This window comes from Eptesicus fuscus, chromosome 5, assembly GCF_027574615.1.
Source record: "Eptesicus fuscus isolate TK198812 chromosome 5, DD_ASM_mEF_20220401, whole genome shotgun sequence".
NCBI classification, from domain to species: Eukaryota; Metazoa; Chordata; class Mammalia; order Chiroptera; family Vespertilionidae; genus Eptesicus; species Eptesicus fuscus.
In genome coordinates, this window is record NC_072477.1 from 64,621,103 (window position 1) to 64,640,200 (window position 19,098).

Genomic DNA, 19,098 nt, shown 5'->3' on the forward strand with positions numbered 1-19,098 from the left:
TGTTAAGTAGGAGGGACGTTTCAACTGCTGGAAACTACTCAAACATACGTTTTCACTAATGCTGTTACTTAGAAAAACCTCAAGTAATCCATAGTTGTACTTACACTTCTCACCACACAGCACTGTAGACAGATGCTGAGGTAAGGTTAATACTATTTGTGGATTTATTGACCCATCCTCTCTCCAAACTTGTGGTAGACTATATAGAAAAGTAGGGTTCAGTTCTACAATTTGAAGAGAGAACATTCATATAAAACACATAACATAATGGGGCCTGGAGTTGCATAAGGGCTTAGAATGATTCCTCTTCCTCTAAACAGCTATACTTATAGTTTAGTGATTAAGAACACAGGCTTTGGAACTTGCTCCTTACTGCTCGGCTCGCTGCTCCTTTAGTGCTGCTGCGGAGGATGGAGAGGCTCCCACCACCGCCACTGTGCTCGCCAGCCGTGAGCCTGGCTTCTGGCTGAGCGGAGCCCCCCCTGTGGGAGCACACTGACCACCAGGGGGCAGCTCCTGCACTGAGTGTCTGCCCCCCAGCGGTCAGTGTACATCAGAGCAACTGGTCATTCCACTGTAATGATCGCTTACGCTTTTATTAGATAGACTAGAGGTCCGATGCATGAAATTCGTGCAAGAGTAGGCCTTCCTTCCCCCGGCTGCTGGCACCAGCTTCCCTCTGGCATCCGAGACCCGGGCTTCCCTCGCAGCCCCGGCTTCGTCTGGAAGGACGTCTGGTCTAATTAGCATATTACGATTTTATTATTATAAGTTACACTATTTTTTCCCCATTTTTCTGTATAAGGACTACTCAAAAGAGTTAAAGTAAAATACTAATTAAAACTCTTTATATCTTGAAGGTTTTTCTAGGGCCTAAGAATTATTCATTTCCTTTTATAAGTAAGGAAATCATGTCACTGAGAGAGAGGTTACCTATCCAACAAAATCATAAAGTTCTTGGCCCTTAATACTTTCCCACAGATAGGCTTTATACATTTTTTTCTTGCTTTTTTAAATTGAGGAATATTAGTTTCAGGTCTACAATATAATGACCCAATATTTGTATATATTGCAAAATAACCATCATAATAAATAATCTGGTTAACATCTATCACCATATAATTATAAAGGTTTTTTCTTGTGATGAGAACCTTCAATATCCACTCTCCTAGCTATTTTCAAATGTGCAACACAGTATTACTAACTATAGTCACCATGTTGTACATTATACATCCACATGGTATTCACTTTATAATTAGAAATTTGTTCCTTTTAACCCATACATTTCTATTGAAATAAAATTACTATTATAAACTAATATTTTCACACAGAAAAGAAACCCTTCATCAGATTTTGTTAATATGCCTAAAGAAATATATATGAGGAAATGGCTTTAAATTCTATGATGAATTCTGTTTAAATGGATTTTTAAAATATATATTTTTTTATTTCAGAGAGGAAAGGAAAGGGAGAGAGAGAGAGAGAACATCAATGATGAGAGAGAATCATTGATCGGCTGCCTCCTGCACACCCCCTACTGGGGATCGAGCCTGCAACCCAGGCATGTGCCCTTGACCAGAATCGAACCTGGGACCCCTCAGTCTGCAGGCCAACGCTCTATCCACTGATCCAAACTGACTAGGGCTTTAATGGATTTTAAATATTACTTACCTGTCTTGGTCTGTAACTCCATTGTTAAAATAAAAGGACTGTACCAGAAATATTTTTTCTTTTAGTAAAACTGCTACTTAATGCAATAATAAATATAATCTTTACCAACAAGAATCAGTATTTGAGTATTCACTGTATTATTCTTACAATGTTTTATTATTTAAATGATATATTAAAATATTTTTTAAAACACACAAAATGCTGACAAACAAAAATAATTCCACCATTTAGAGATAACCATTGTTAATATTTTGGTATATGGCTTACTCTTTTAGACTTATGTTCTATACCTACATAATACCTAATGTCCCTTTCAGGTCTTAAATAAATATAGTAAACATAGTAACTAAGTAAATATAGTAATTAAATAAGTAGTAAATACTTAACCTTTTGCACTCAGATGTCGAGTGTGACTCGACACGGTTAGCATTAGAATAAAGGAATCAAGAAAAAAGCAAGTGCAAAGGATTAATATAATGATTAAGGATAGTACTGATATAATGAGGATACTACACATTGAACCTAATTATTTTATTTTTTAACTTGTTATAATTATTTATGATATTCATAAGTCTGCTTTCACCAATCTTATTCAACACAGAACTGGAAGCCACAGCGATCAGACAAGAAGAAAAAATAAAAGGCATCCAAATTGGAAAGGAAGAAGTAAAACTGTCATTATTCACAGATGACATGATATTGTACACAGAAAACCTAAAGACACCATCAAAAAACTACTAAATTTAATAAATGAATTTGACAAAGTAGCAGGATACAAAATTAACATCCAGACATTGATGGCATTTTTATACACCAATAATTAACTCTCAGAAAGAGAAAGAAAAAAAAAAACACAATTCCATTTACCATTGCAACAACAACAACAAAATAACTTGGAATAAACTTAACCGAGGAGGTAAAAGATCTGTATTCAGAAAACTACAGGACACTGAAAAAAAAAAAATAGAGGAAGATACAAACAAATGGTAGAATATACCATTGGTAAAATATCCATGTTCATGGATTAGAAGAATTAACATCATCAAAATGCTCATGCTATCCAAAGCTATCTATAGATTCAACCTAATCCCTATTAAAATACCAGTGGCATATTTCACAGATCTAGAACAAATACTCTAAAAATTTACATAGAACCAAAAAAGACCCTGAATAGCCTCAGCAATCTTGAGAAAAAAAGAACAAAGTAGAAAGGATCACACTACCAAATATCAAATTATACTACAAAGCCACTGTAATCAAACAGCCTGGTATTGGCACAAGAACAGGCATATAGATCAATGGAACAGAATAGAGAACCCAGAAATCAACCCAAGCCATTATATTTAAGTACATAGAATTTCTTTTATTGAATCCATTAACTAAGATTCACCCAAATTATCAACCTATGGATGTACTTTCCTTTTAATTTTCTGAAAACAAATAGAAATATGTAAAAATAGAAACAAATAGAAATATGTAATCAGATACTCAAAATCATATGAAGTTAAAATTACTTATTCAACCACTAGTTGGAGAGTGCCTACTAAAGTAAAATACAATGCTAGGCTCTGCTCCTATTGTTTAAGGATAATTGTTAGGATCACTTTACATAATCAATACTTCATTAGAAGCGTCTTATTAAAAAGGTAAATGGATTAAGAACTACAAACTGGTAGTTACAAAGTACTCCTGGGGATGTAAAATACAGCATTGAGAGTATAGTTATTATTTTTGTAACAATTACAATAGTTGTTCTTATGGAAAAAATACAGTCATTGATAAATAATAATACAAGAATAAACTGTTTTGTGTACTCCCAACTGTAAACCTACCTTTGTCCACCCCTGTATGCTAAGTACCAGGTGGGTACTTGAAATATCAGGGAGACCATTTGTAAAGTATATGATTATCTAATCACTATGCTGTATACCTGAAACTAATACAAAATAATATTAAATGTAAAAAAATATTTTTAAAATAAGTGTTTTTTTACTTTTAGCCGAAACCGGTTTGGCTCTGGATAGAGCGTCGGTCTGCGGACTGAAAGGTCCCAGGTTCGATTCCGGTCAAGGGCATGTACATTGGTTTCGGGCACATCCCCATAGGGGGTGTGCAGGAGGCAGCTGGTCGATGTTTCTCTCTCAATGTTTCTAGCTCTCTATCCCTCTCCCTTCCTCTCTGTAATCAATAAAATATATTTAAAAAAAAAATAAAACCAGGGTTTTAGATCCATCTAGCTAGTAACATTTACTAAGCAAGTATTTTATGTTAGGTTCTCTTCTTAGAACCTCAAAGGTTATTAATTCATTTAATCCCCATAATACTTCTAGGACATAGTTACTTTATTAGCATTCTCTAATTCTCACATGAAAATACTGAAGACTCACAGGTGGTAAGTACTTCCAAACAAAGCTCTTGCTCTTAACCACTGATATTTTGCTGCTAGCAAAATAATTGTTCACAGAGTTATCAGGAAAGGCAAATCTTATCCATTGAACACTATGCAATTACTCTACAATTTAAAATTGTTTTTCAAGGTTTCCTTACTTCCTGTTGGTTTGCTTTATAGCGGGAGAAACTTTACCAGGTCTCCTTTTCAGTGTTTCTGAATAGCAGTTTCAGTAATATTTTGTTATGGCCTTCAGCCAAAAGTAATAAAATCTGATCCTACTAACATTTGTTATTTGTTAATCACTTTTGGAGTCACTTTTAGAGTTTTTGCTCCAGTTAACCTTTTTATCTGCATGTGAAGAAAATTATAATCTCATCCCCAAATTTCACCCACACTGCCATTATTAAATGACCAGAATTTGAAGCCTTATTAGAGATAGACTATATATTTTTTCTTTCTTTGCCATTTTTCAAATTATAAAGAATGCCTTATTAGAGATAGACTATTATATTTTTCTTTCTTTGCCATTTTTCAAATTATAAAGAATGCTCACTTTTTGCACCAAGTGAAAAAATAAAGCATGAAGAAAAAGCTAACCTTCCATCCATTACCTCACCCCTAATGCCACTCACTGAACTGCCCCACAGGTACCCTTCAGGTACCAAGGTGAGGAAATATATACCCACACTTAAATCCTTCCATACCTTTCTCTATATATTCACAAGGATATGTAGTTCTTTGCTTTTGTTTGTTTTCACTGAAATAGACATCAACCTACAAATTGTTTTTCATCACATAATATACCATGGAACATACAGGTTACTTGCCAGAGATATAACTCTTCCCTTTTTCATGCAAACACACAGCCACAGTTACACAAACACAATTTAAAATAGTTTTAGGTTTACAGAAAAATTGAACAGAAAGCACAGAGTTACCACATACCCTCTCAGTCACCTCGCCCCTCTTCAGTTTTCCCTATTATCAACACCTTGCATTGTTATGGTACATTTGTTACCATTCATGAGCCACAATTGATATATTATTAACTAAAAAGTCCATAGTTCACATTAGGGTTCATTCTTTGTGCTGTACTATGAATTTTGACAAATGCATGACATTTATCCACCATTATAGTATCATACAGAATAATTTCATTGCCCTAAAAATCCCCTGTACTCTACCTAGTCATCCCTTCCTCCCTCCTGCCTCTGGCAACTGCTGATCTTTTTATTGTCTCCACAGTTTTGCCTTTTCCAGAGTGCCATATAGTTGGAATCACAGTGTGTAGTCTTTTCAGATTGGCTTCTTTCACTTGGTAAGATGCATTTACTAGTAAGATTCCTCCATGGCCCTAGGCTGTTTGGCTCAGTGGATAGAGCGTTGGCCTGTGGACTGAAGGGTCACAGGTTAGATTCCGGTCAAGGGCACATACCCAGGTTGCAGGCTCGATCCCCGGTAGGGGGTGTGCAGGAGGCCGCCAATCAATGATTCTCTCTTATCCATGCAGAAGGCAGCCGATCAATGATTCTCTCTCATCATTGATGTTTCTATCTCTCTCTCCCTCTCCCTTCCTCAATGAAATCAATAAAAACATATTTTTAGAAAAAATATTAAAAATCATTTAAAATATATATGTACATATATATGGTTAATGTTAATCTCTGAATCTATGCTCATAAGAAATAGTTATTAAAAAAGAAGAAATCCAGTGGCCCTGGGTCTGGGAGAGGCCAAGCGTCCCTGGGTCCGGGTGAGCCCAAGTGTCCCTGGGTCTGGGAGAGGCCAAGCGTCCCTGGGACCGGGTGCGACCATGTGTCCCTGGATCCGGGTGAGGCCTCGTGCACCTAGGTCCGGGTGAGCCCAAGTGGCCCTGGGTCTGGGAGAGGCCAAGCGTCCCTGGGTCCGGGTGCGACCATGTGTCCCTGGATCCAGATGAGGCCTCGTGCACCTAGGCCCGGGTGAGCCCAAGTGGCCCTGGGTCTGGGAGAGGCCAAGCGTCCCTGGGTCCGGGTGCGACCATGTGTCCCTGGATCCAGATGAGGCCTCGTGCACCTAGGCCCGGGTGAGCCCAAGTGGCCCTGGGTCTGGGAGAGGCCAAGCGTCCCTGGGTCCGGGTGCGACCATGTGTCCCTGGATCCGGGTGAGACCTCGTGCACCTAGGCCCGGGTGAGCCCAAGTGGCCCTGGGTCTGGGAGAGGCCAAGCGTCCCTGGGTCTGGGTGCGACCATGTGTCCCTGGATCCAGATGAGGCCTCGTGCACCTAGGTCCGGGTGAGCCCAAGTGGCCCTGGGTCTGGGAGAGGCCAAGCGTCCCTGGGTCCGGGTGCGACCATGTGTCCCTGGATCCAGATGAGGCCTCGTGCACCTAGGCCCGGGTGAGCCCAAGTGGCCCTGGGTCTGGGAGAGGCCAAGTGTCCCTGGGTCCGGGTGAAGCCAGAGCCTGGGTCCGGGTGAGGCCGTGTGCCCCTGGATCCATCCGGGTGAGGCTGGGTCCCAGGCCCGGGTGAGACCACGCGCCCCTTGGGTATGGGTGAGGCCACGTGCCCCTTAGTCCGGGTGACGCCGTGCCCCTGGGTTCGGCCGAGACCAAACCAGAGGGAGTCGGACCTCCGTTACCGCCATTTGTCCACCATCCAGAGCTGGGAGGTCAGTGCTGACATGTACACATAAGGAACTACTGGACATTGAAATTGAGTCTCAAAAGAACTGTTGGTCCAGGGGGAAGCTCGCTACAGACTGATTCATTTGCCTGTCAGCATAACTATTATTGCTCGTCTCACATTCAGTGCTTATTAGTATATATCTAGTGACATATGATCTCGCTCATCTAGGGGAAATGATGAACAACATAGATTGAGGAACAAGAACAGAACCAGAAGCAAGGAGGCATCGATCGGACTATCGGGCCTCAGAGGGAGGATAGGGGAGGGTAGGGGGAGGGTGGGGGGAGGGGGAGAGTTCAACCAAAGGACCTGTATGCATGCATATAAGCCTATCCAACGGTTAAGTTCAACAGGGGATTGGGGCATGCGTGGGGAGAGGGGTGGGATGGGAATGGGGGGATGAGGACAAATATGTGACACCTTAATCAATAAAGAAATTAAAAAAAAAAAAAAAAAAAAAAAAAAAAAAAAAAAAAGAAGAAATCCCTGTCTCTACGCCAGGGGTGGGGAACACCCCGTCCATGGGCCATATAAAGTCCAAGAAATCATTTCGTCTGTCCCTGCCAAGGCATTAGGGGTGAGTTTAATTAAATGTTTGACCAAATAGCCCTAGCCAGTTTGGCTCAGTGGACTGAAGGATCCCAGGTTTGATTCTGGTCAAGGGAACGTACCTCGGGTGCAGGAACCTCCAAGCCCAAGCCCTAGTCAGAGCATGTTCAGAAGGCAACCAATCGATGTGTTTCTCTCACATCAATATTTCTCTCTGTCTGTCCCTCTCTCTTCCACTCTCTCTAAAATCAAAGAAAAAATATTCTTGAGTGAGAATTTATACATACATACATATATATACATATTATATATATATGTATATTTTTATATATATATATTTATATATTTATATATATATATATATAAATAAAATCATATTTTTTTAAATATATTTTATTGATTTTTACAGACAGGAAGGGAGAGGGATAGAGAGTTAGAAACATTGATGAGAGAGAAACATTGATCAGCTGCCTCCTGCACACCTCCTACTGGGGATGTGCCCACAACCAAGGTACATGCCCTTGACCGGAATCGAACCCGGGACCTTTCAGTCCGCAGGCCGAAGCTCTATCCACTGAGCCAAACCAGTGCAGGCGAGGCTAATTTTTCAGTTGATAATTTTGTATGCCCATGAATGATATTATAAATATCCAAATGGCCCTTGGCAGAAAAAGGTTCCCCACACCTGTTCTAGGGAGTCCCTCAGATCATTTATCTAGGGCTTCTTTTTCTGAAAAGCAGAAAGAGAAGAAAAAAAAAAAAAAAACACTGCACACACCAACAAGTACTTATATAGAAGTAATAGATACATGTACTTACTTATACAGACATATATGCATGAAAAATCATAAATTCATATTTCTAGGTTAAGCCCCTGGTTCCTGAAGGAACCAGAAAAACTGGGCTTTGAGGTCACCAAAACACATATCCTTGTTTATACAACATTCTACTATTGCTGACAATGATATTTTGCTAAAGAATGTTTCCATGGACAGCTGTCCGAGTGGCATGTGAGATTTGGTAGGTCCCATATGTAGCTGTCCTACTCTCTGGACATAGCAAGGAATTCCTAAAACAGACAGATGGATATCTAGCTCTAATGCTTCCCTCCTCCTTGCAAAAATATGGATTCATTACAGGATCCTGTGAGAAGAGGTGAAAGATGGCTTTACTAGAATAGAATCTGAAGACTCTAAGTTCTTGCCATTCCCACAGCTCCTTCTAAAAAGACAACTCGGAGAAACTAAAAAGACAACTCTAAGTGGCTCCTTGATCGTAATTTGCCATGTTTTATGTCATTTGACACTGCTTTCCAGGCCCCAGCTGACTGCACCCCAAACAAAAGCAAGCACATGCAGCATGAGCATAAAAGACCGTCAGCCATTAGATGACCAAATAAGAATGCTAATAAGGGTATGCCAAAATGACTAAAGATTAACTGACACATGAAAAGAGAGAAGACCATGTGAAGACACACAGAACACCAAGTAACAACAGATGCAAAGACTGGAGTGATGCAACAGCAAGCCAAGGAACAAGGCCTGCCGGCCACCACCAGAAGCTGGGGGGACAAGGAAGGATTCTACCCAGAGCCTCTGAGGGAGCATGGTCCTGCCAGTACCTTGATTTCAGACTTTTAGCCTCCAGAACTGGGAGACAATTAATTTCTGTTGTTTTAAGCTTAAAAAAATATATTAGCTGACACAATCAACTCTCTTGGGATCTCTGAATGGAAACAGAGAGCTGCACTAGCCTCCTATAGTTACTGTTGAATTCCGAGCACTTAATGAATAATGTTCCAGTGTCACGTGGCCTGGCTGCATGACTGCTGACCATTTCCAGTTTCCTTATTTACGCACACAGCCTTATATTCATGAGCCATCGTGTGAGATAACTTGATCACCTCTCTCCCATGCTGCCTGAAAAATCCCTGTCACAATGGCAAGTTCAACTGTTAACAGCAACAAGCACAAAGTAGAATCACTGAGTAATAGTCACACGAGAAGTGGACTTGTTAGCAGTTTGCCCAGCAGCTGGCCTGGACAAAGACAAGGAGGGTGGCTATATGGAAGATGTTTTGATTATCAAGGTTTAGAAAGTCTTTGTTTTACCATAGGTAGAATCCAAGCAGGGTAAGCTGTGCCACTGCCTTAGGGACAGTGTATAAAATAAAGGTACACTGGCTCTGACCAGGTAGCTCAGTTGGTTGGAGCATTGTCCTGATACACCAACGTTCAATCCCCAGTCAGGGCACATACGAGAATCGACCAATGAATGCATAAATAAGTGAACAACAAACCTATATTTCTGTTTCTCTTTCTCCCCCCTTTCTCTCTCTCTAATCAATCAACCAATCAATCAATCAATGTACATTGGAGATTCTGGAGAATGCCTTTATTCCATGGGATAAGACTTCTGAGAGCTAAAGTGTCTGCAACAACTAAGACAAATCACCTGGAAATCTTTCCATTCTTAATATGTAATTAAGGATCTTATGGGGCAGGGATCAGCCTTTTTTTTTTTTTTTTTTCTATTAAGGACCAGATAGCAAATATATTAGGCTCCGTGGGCCAGATGGTCTCTGTTACAACTACTCAACTCTGCCTTTGTAATACAAAAGCATCCATAAATATTATGTAAACAAATGGGCACGGCTATGTTCCTATAAAACTTCATTAAAATAGGTGGTAGCCATATTTGGCCTACCAGCCATAGTTTGCCAACCCCTGCTGTAGGGTAAAAGTCCTTTTTAGAGCCAATGTCTTCAAAAATAGAAGTGAGTTTGTGGGGTTCAAAAGGAAAAAGGGCCCTGGCCAGTGTCCTCAGTGATTAGAGCATCAAGCCCACACACAGAAGGGTTGCCGGTTCATTTCCCAGTCAAGGGCATGTACCTGGGTTGCAGGTTCAATACCTGGCATGTAGGAGGCAACCAACTGATGTGTCTCTCTCTCATCAATGTTTCTCTCTCTCTCTCTTTCTCTCTCCCTCTCTTCCACTCTCTCTCTCTCTAAAAAATAAATCAATAGAAAAAAATACCCTCAGGTAAAGATTAACAAAAAAAGGAAAAAGGAACAAAGCAAGACTAAAGATGATCCTGCATGTGTAAAAAGCCTTCTAACCCTTAGAAATATGTTAAAACCATTTACCATTGAAAATAAAGTGACATGTTGACCTATTTTCTTACAATGATTGATACTGTACCAAAGTTAAAGTCATTCAATAAGCTCAACATTGAATAGTCTATCAGTCAGGACAGGCTATCAGTTAGGTTACTATAGTAAACCCCCAAAGGACAGTAGCTTAAAACAAAATTTTATTTTTGGCTCATGCTAAATGAATGGGTCAGTAGGGGGCTCTGATGGTTGTAGCTCCTCTAGGACTCAACTGACAGAACAACCTATCTCCAATGTTGCTGATCATGGTGATCAAAGACAGAAGGAAAGTTGGCTTTGGAAAGTACACCCCAGCAACTGATTGCTCAGATATACTAAACAAAGCTAATCATATGGCCCACTTCACACTATGGAGCCAGGAAGTGAAATTCTGTCACGCGGCAGGAGAGGAATGCAATGATTATTCAATGAGCAGTATGAATGACTATCACATAGTAATGGTTAAGCCACTTTTACCTAAATAATCACAAAATGAGCCTGGCTGGTGTTGCTCAGTGGTTAAGTGTTGACCTATGAACCAGGAGGTCACAGTTCAATTTCATCAGGGCACACACCCAGGTTGCGGGCTCGATCCCCAGTAGGGGGCATACAGGAGGCTGCTGATCGATGTTTCTCTCTCATTGATGTTTCTATCTCTCTATCCCTCTCCCTTCCTCTCTCTAAAATCAATAAAGTCATATTTTAAAAATCTATAAATATTCACAAAATGAGACTCTCATTTTAAAAAAGCATTTCTGATTAATTGGTTAGTCAGAAACCACTGTCAACTTCATTTAAATTAAAATTTCAAATGTTTTGTATATTTTTCCTTAGTGTCAAAGGATTTTGAAATCACAGGACCCTGAGGTCATCAAATGCCCACACTGGTGTACACAGAGGATATCGGAGACTGAGTGTTTACCAGCCATTAGACAAACCAGAAACTCATGAGGAGCAGGGCTCTCCCAGAAAGTTTTGGGGACAGGATACACAGTGAGGTTTTGCCCCATCCCACTTTAGGGTCAGCATTTATTTCACAACTCCTTAGTTCCCTTCTGTAGTCTTCTAGATGGCCATTGATGGTATAGCAGGTGCTATTAATGTTCTTCCCATATACACTTAGATTCTTTTACCATTTTCATGCACACCAGGCAGCTAATGTACTTGCACTCCCAAAAGTCAGCAGCTGTGTCTCTGTCTCTTTTTTGGAGGATTGCCCTTAGGTTACTGAAACTCCATTTGAGAGCAAGGTGTCCTAGGAGGCAGCCTTAACCAATGACTGATGGATGCAGGACAACTCTGATGAGGAAATTCTATTTTTAAAAATATATTTTTATTTATTTCAGAGAGGAAGGGAGAAGGAGAGAAACATCAATGATGAGAGAAAATCACTGATGGGCTGCCTCCTTCAGGCTCCTTACTGGGGACTGAGCCTGCAACCCAGGCATGTGCCCTGACCAGGAATCAAACCACACTGGCGGGGCTGGTCAGGAAAGCTCTACACTCTGTCTTCAAAGCAGCTCTGTGGAGTGGCTTCGCCACCTTCCCTTGCTGGTCTCACTTCCCACCTAACCTATCCCGTCTTTCCTGGCAATACTTCCTAATAAATTACCTGCACACAAGTCCTCATCTCAGGGTCTGTTACTGAGGAAGCCAGCCTGAAAACAACCCACCTCACAGCCTGAGGATAGAAAGGCTACATGGTGCCCTAACCGGTTTGGCTCAGTGGATAGAGCATTGGCCTAAGGACTGAAGGGTCCCAGGTTCAATTCTGGTCAAGGGCATGTACCTTGGTTGCAGGCACATCCCCAGTAGGGGGTGTGCAGGAGGCAGCTGGTCAATGTTTCTCTCTCATCGATGTTTCTAACTCTCTATCCCTCTCCTTTCCTCTCTGTAAAAAAAAATCAATAAAATATATTTTAGAAAAGAAAGAAAGGCTACATGGTGCTCTATAGAAAGAAGCCAGGATTTGGACTTGGAAGACTCCAAATGACAAGGTGCTAGCTCTACAACTGATTACATAATGGCAGTCTCTATCAGCTTCTAACATGTAGAAATGATGGTACCTACCACAATAATTTTGTGACAAATACATGTGACTATGGTAACACATGTGAAAGCACTTTCTAAGGTAGAGACTACAATACTATCAAGTTAGTTCATTTAAAGACAGCTGTTTCTCATCTTCTAATCCCTCCCCACTGTAATTGTCACTATGTCCCACCTGTCTGCAAACAGGAAATTTGTGGAGTGCTGGTTCTCAGATTTTAGCATGCATCATAATCATCTGGAGGGCTGTTAAAAAAGCCTGAAGGACGCCTCTCCCAGAAGTTTTGATTCTAACAAGCTAATACTAATGCTGCTGGAGACCTCAGTTTGAGAACCACTGTTATAAGGAAAACTTCAACCATCTCTGCAAAGTGGAACTGATAAAGCTTAACCAGTTAACTGCCACGATATTCTGAATTTACTAAAAAAGGTCCGCCACTGGCGTCTACAGACGCTTATGGCGTACAAATGGTTAATACAATGGTTCAACCTTACTATAGAGCAGGCGTGGGGAACCTTTTTTCTGCCAAGGGCCATTTGGGTATTTATAACATCACTCAAAGGCCATAAAAAATTATCACTTTAAAAACCAACCTGCTATATTTGGTCAAACATTTAATTAACTCTAATGCTGTGACAAGGCCAGACCAAATGATTTCTCATTCCCCATCCCTGCTATAGAGAGACTTTTCTAGGAGACAAACATGAAGCTCTAAAAAATTTATTGTCCTCATCTTATAAAATAAACATGTGCAGGCAAAGTTGCCTGTAAAGAAAATTTCTGTAGAGGAAACATTATATTTAATCTCAATTCCATACCAACTTGCATAAAAAAAAAAAAAGAGGTTCTGATAGCTGCCAGAATTGTGTCATTATAGATGTTAAAGTAACAAGAATAATAATTTATTCACTATTGAAATTACAAGGTAATGTTCAAAGCATTTTACATGCATTAATAATTTACTCGTCACAATAACCCATGAGGCAGATAATAGATGAGGCAGCTGAATCAGAGAGAGGTCAAGACAGTTTCCCAGAGTCATATAGTTAGTAAATCTCAGAAGTGGGACTCAAACCCAGGCAGTTTGGCTCTTAATCAAAAACAATTATTACATCATGAATGATCTTTTAAAACTCTGACCAATTTACAAAATCCAAACTCTATGATTCTTCTTCTTCTTCTTCTTCTTCTTCTTCTTCTTCTTCTCCTTTTAGTTTTAAAATGAGTTTATTAAAGAGTATTATTAGGAAGGAAATGACATTTGATTTGTCATTTTAAAAAAGTCTGTTTCTTCATGCTGTAGAATAAAAGTAATGTAAGAGGCTACAGAGTTACAAGCGTCTTGCTGCTGGATTCTCTGATAGTATAGCACAGTGTGCTGCAATGCTTATGATCTTTCTTCTTATCGGCTCCCCTTTATGTGGGCCATATGATCAAGCGTGGAACTCCCGAATAGACATGGCTCCTCGGAAGCTTGCCAGGAGCTTTGCCCACATGTGGGTAATAACTCACAATGCTGGGCTGGAATACAACCCTACATGCAACTATTAAATATGGCATGTACTCAACCTGAACAGTACCAAAACTGAGAAGGATAATTAAAAAATAAATAAACAAATTTGTTAAAAAGGGAAAAAAAACTGAGAAGGTGTGATAAACAGAAAGCATACTAAAACCTCACTGATCCACTTTGTTTTTTGAAGATGTTCTGCAGAACACACCACAGATTTCTAATCAGAAAGGATATACGCACCCCTATGTTCATAGCAGCACAATTCACCATAGCTAAGATTTGGAAACAGCTTAAATGCCCATCAGCAGATGAGTAGATTAGAAAACTGCAGTACATCTACACAATGGAATACTAGGCTGCTATAAAAAAGAAGGAATTCTTACCATTTGCAACAGCATGGATGGAACTGGAGAGCATTATGCTAAGTGAAATAAGCCAGTCAGTTAAAGAAAAATACTACATGATCTCACTCATTTGTAGAATATAAAGAACATTATAAACTGATGAACAAATATAGATACAAAGGCAAAGAAACATTGAACAGACTGTCAAACTACAGCGGGAAGGCTTGGGAGGATTGTGGGGGGTGCGGGGGGGGGGGGGTGCGGGTAAGAGATCAACCGAAGGACTTGTATGCATGCATATAAGCATAACAATGGATGGAAGACCTTGGGGGGAGGGTGGTGAGGGCATGTGCGGGGGGGGGGGTGGTAGTAGGGCAGGCCGGGGGAAGGTCAATGGGGGAAAAAGGAGACATATGTACTACTATTTATAATACTTTAAACAATAAAATAAAATTTAAAAAATGCACTTTTTAACTTTCAGTTATTTTATAAATATAACACAAAGAACAAACTAAAATCCATTTCTATAGAAATCAGCCCAGTGCTAGATGTAAGGAGAAGATTAATAGGATACTGACAGCTTTCAGTTGAATCCCATTAAGACCCCACATAAAGAAAGCACAATATAAGCAGAAATAAAAGAGAGAGGAAGAGGCACATTGTCTTGGGCCTTAGGTTGTTCAAGAAGTCCACATACAGTCCTGGAAGTCAGAAAAAGCAGGAAAGAAAGGTTGAGGAGGAAGCCTGGCAGGGCTGTTTGGCTTCTCTGCCCCCTCTTAGATTCAGAGATCAGCAAGTTAGCTAGGGACATTACTGATGTACACAAAAGAGTAATTTGCTCAGGGTCACACTGAAAGTTAGTGATAAAGGAGGGCTTATGTCTATGTCCAAACTTTCTATCCACTTTTACCCTTAGGCACTTTCCAGAGACCAACCTGATTTCTCTTGGGGCTATTTTTCATAGGGTCTCCATTGCTGGTGTTTCAGCCTCTCTTCAGCAGGCAAACTCTAAAACTACACGTAAGAGTAACCCTATCAAACTCTATCACCCTGACACACTTTAGCATTTAATAGGGTCTGAAGAAAGGCGGAGACTATTCTCAACCATTTTTATAAGACCCTCCACTGGGTGGACCAGGAAGCAGCAGGATGAGCATCACTCTTGAACTGAGCTGAAAGACCCATTCACAACAGCTCACCTCTCAACATTTCAACGCATTCACTGGACAAGAGCCCCAGGAAAGAGCTTTAAAATGTATTTTAAGCCGAAACCGGTTTGGCTCAGTGGATAGAGCGTCGGCCTGCGGACTGAAGGGTTCCGGGTTTGATTCCGGTCAAGGGCATGTACCTTGGTTGCAGGCACGTCCCCAGTGGGGGGTATGCAGGAGGCAGCTGATCGATGTTTCTCTCTCATCGATGTTTCTAACTCTCTATCCCTCTCTCTTCCTCTCTGTGAAAAATCAATAAAATATATTAAAATGTATTTTAACAGCATAAGTGGGACTTCTGAGGTATTGGTAATGTTCTATTTCTTGATCTGGATACAGGTTACATGGGTATGCTCAGCTGGTGAAAATTCAAGTGGAGCCCTAACCGGTTTGGCTCAGTGGCTAGAGCGACGGCCTGCGGACTCAAGGGTCCCAGGTTCGATTCCTGTCAAGGGCATGTACCTTGGTTGTGGGCACATACCCAGTGGGGAGTGTGCAGGAGGCAGCTGATCGATGTTTCTCTCTCATCAATGTTTCTAACTCTCTATCCCTCTCTCTTCCTCTCTGTAAAAAAAAAATCAATAAAATATATTTTTTTAAAAAGAAAATTCAAGTGGATAGAAAATTTGAGCTGTACATTTATGTACATTTTTCTGTATGTATATTTCAATTAAAAGTTTTTAAAAGAGTAGTTCTGTTTTCTCACCAGCAAAAAAAAAAAAAAAAGACACATACCTGCTAAAGAATCTTTTGACCACATGGTCTCTTCTACTGCAGAATCTTGTTTATGACTAATAAGACCAAGCCAGAGGAGAGACTGTGAACATTGACTGGGGCAACAGAGAGAGCCGGGTCATGTTCACCTCGGTTAAGGAAGCCTTCCTCAACACTGGTCTATTTCGGCAGTGATATCACCACAGGGGAGGAAGGAAAGAAGAGTGTTTCTTCCCTAGCTTTTCGTTTCCTCTTTGTCCCCACTCTCTGCTTCCAAAATGTCCCCTATCTACCCCCACTAACCTCAGCAGCATATCATACAAAAGAGCAGTAGTCCCAAGAGTTGGGTCCTTAGGTCCAGGGATGCCCTGGGCTGATTGTCACAAGCAAACCTGAGCAGGTCCCTGTGGTACTGAAAGGGAAAGAGTATCACATCTCTAAGGCTGCAGCTGGGACATGGCAGCCACAACACACAGTGTGCACTCAGTTAACACTGCCTGAATAAATGAATACAGTCTATGGACTAATTCCAGAATATGCACAATAAATGTGTGCTGAATAAAATTAAAAGATGGCTGTTCTCTATGTCTCCTCTAAGTTCTGCCTGCATTAATGCCGCATATTTGATCTTCAGCCTAGATGAACATCAACAGGTCAGTATCCTCCACATAGCACTGTTTTCTTATTTTTGATGTACTCCCGAAGACTCTTTACCACCCTCTGTAATGGGTCCCACCAGATAGCACTCTGAGAGGCAGTCTGCTTCAAGTTGTCTGAGTTGCTAATCTATAATAATAAAAATGTAATATGCAAATCAACTGAACGGCTGAACAGCAGAACGACCATCTGGATGACTGTCCAGATGACCATCTGGATGAAGCCAGGGCTGCAAGGGCTGAGCCCCTTGCACAAATTTCGTGCATCGGGCCTTTAATCTATATATAGAAAAGGCTAATATGCAAAGTGTCCCCGTGGGAGTTTGACCGGGAGACCGGGAGCTCTATTGCTCGCTATGATATGCACTGACCACCAGGGGGTGGCAAGAACAAAGGAAGGCCTGGCCGGCAGACGGCAGCTGGCAGCTGGCAGCCAGGGAAGGAAGGCCCAATCAGCCCTGATCACCGGCCAGGCCTAGGGACCCTACCTGTGCACAAATTTCATGCACTGGGCCTCTAGTACTTGTATATAAGCAGAAAACAAGCCTGGAGGATGATGTTTCTGTTTTTAACTCTCATTCCTGTCTAAGTAGAAAAAGTTTTCCTGCAACCATGTTGCTAGGAGCAAATTTCCTGTTTTTAATATTATTTAGTCTGAATGGGTCTCTAGAGAGCAATCTTAATGCTGGAGAAACAAATGAGTTGAGCCCCCAAGAAAGTTCCGGTTTCATAGTTGAGTTCCGCTGGCCTAGCTGAAGGCCCATATCATTCTCAGCATCCAAGGTCTAGTTGAAGAGATTAATTCTGTGTTGATCTGAACAGCATCTGCCTCATGCATATCACTGGCAAGGGCCTTCCTCCCTTGAGTTACACTTCCCTCCTCCAAACCTGAAAACTAGTTTGCAGAAGAGAGAATCTGCATGTTAGAATCACAAAGTCTCCAACCACCCTGGTCTTGTGGGGCCCTTGCACCTCAGCCCCTCATATCAAGTCACTTTAACAAAATAAACAAAGTGTGGCTCCAGCCTCAGCCAAAAGCCCTGGGACCAAGGTGTTTCTCAGCACTGTTGCCAAAGTGCATGCAAAAGACCCCAAAAATTATGATGGAAGAGAGACCTGACAGTGGTGAGCATTTAGTTCAACAATTATCTGCTGGTGACACCTGAGAAATGTACTGACAAAAACCTGGACAGTCACTCAGGAACTTGGGACTGATTTCCAATGAAGCACAGTTAATAAGCCTCTAAAAATCCTGACAGAACTGACAAATGCCTAAGAGATTCATTCTCTCTGGTGTATAAATGCTTCTATGTGGAAGATACTGAGCAGATGAGAGTCATCTTTGCTGAAAAATAAATACTTGGGAATTAAAGCTGGTGGAATTCAGGATAAACCTAGAAAGCGATGTAGGCTTTCGTTTAATACAAAAATATATATTAAGATTTTTCTGGATTCAATCTGGAGGTTCTGCATTAATTCTTTCCCTCCCCAATATGAAACTGGACACCCTAGAGTACTTCACAGATGAAAGAGAAGCTACTCCAAACAAAGAGGTACCAGGAAATGCTGAGCTGTGCCAGGAAGGAAGCACACTGGCTGGCAGGGTCAGTGCCCAGACCTCAGACCTCTTTCTGGGCACCTCTGGCTACATTTCACCACTTCTAAAGTCCACTTCAAAACCTGGTCCTTGCGTCAGAATAGGTGAAAGAAAGCATCCATTTGCTATGAAGTGTGAACTATTTGTTGAGTCTCAGAGAGTGGTTGAGTCAATTAGGGCTAATTCGGGGGACTCAAAACAAAACACCCTGACTGCACGAGTAGACAAGCACTTGCCTCACATACAAAACTAGAAATAGGTGATGTTCTCCATATCTCAGAGAGAAGCATCATCAATAGGGAGGCTTGAAAGCACATGTCCCTTCTCATGACTCTTGGGTCCTTTCCTATAGTAAATACAAAACCTAATGGTCCAAATGTTTCTGTCAGCTAATTCATATCATACTTCATATATCGGAGGCAAGCACACAGTCAGGAGTTAGCTCCCACAGCAGGCAGCAGGGAGAAGTAAAAAGAGCAAGGTCTTCGGAGGCAGCAACTCTGGGTTTCAGTTTGAGCTCCATCTCTTAGTCGTGTGGCCGTGGACAAGTTGCCTAACCATTCTGAGCCTCAATTTTCATGTCTGTA

At 41.1% G+C, this 19,098-nt stretch overlaps 1 protein-coding gene across 1 annotated transcript in view; it reads right to left on the reverse strand.

Annotated features, from left to right (window-relative positions):
- The window catches only part of STARD9 (StAR related lipid transfer domain containing 9), a 121,508-nt gene that overhangs the window by 77,219 nt on the left and 25,191 nt on the right, over positions 1-19,098 (reverse strand). The gene's annotated exons all lie outside the window — the stretch shown is intronic.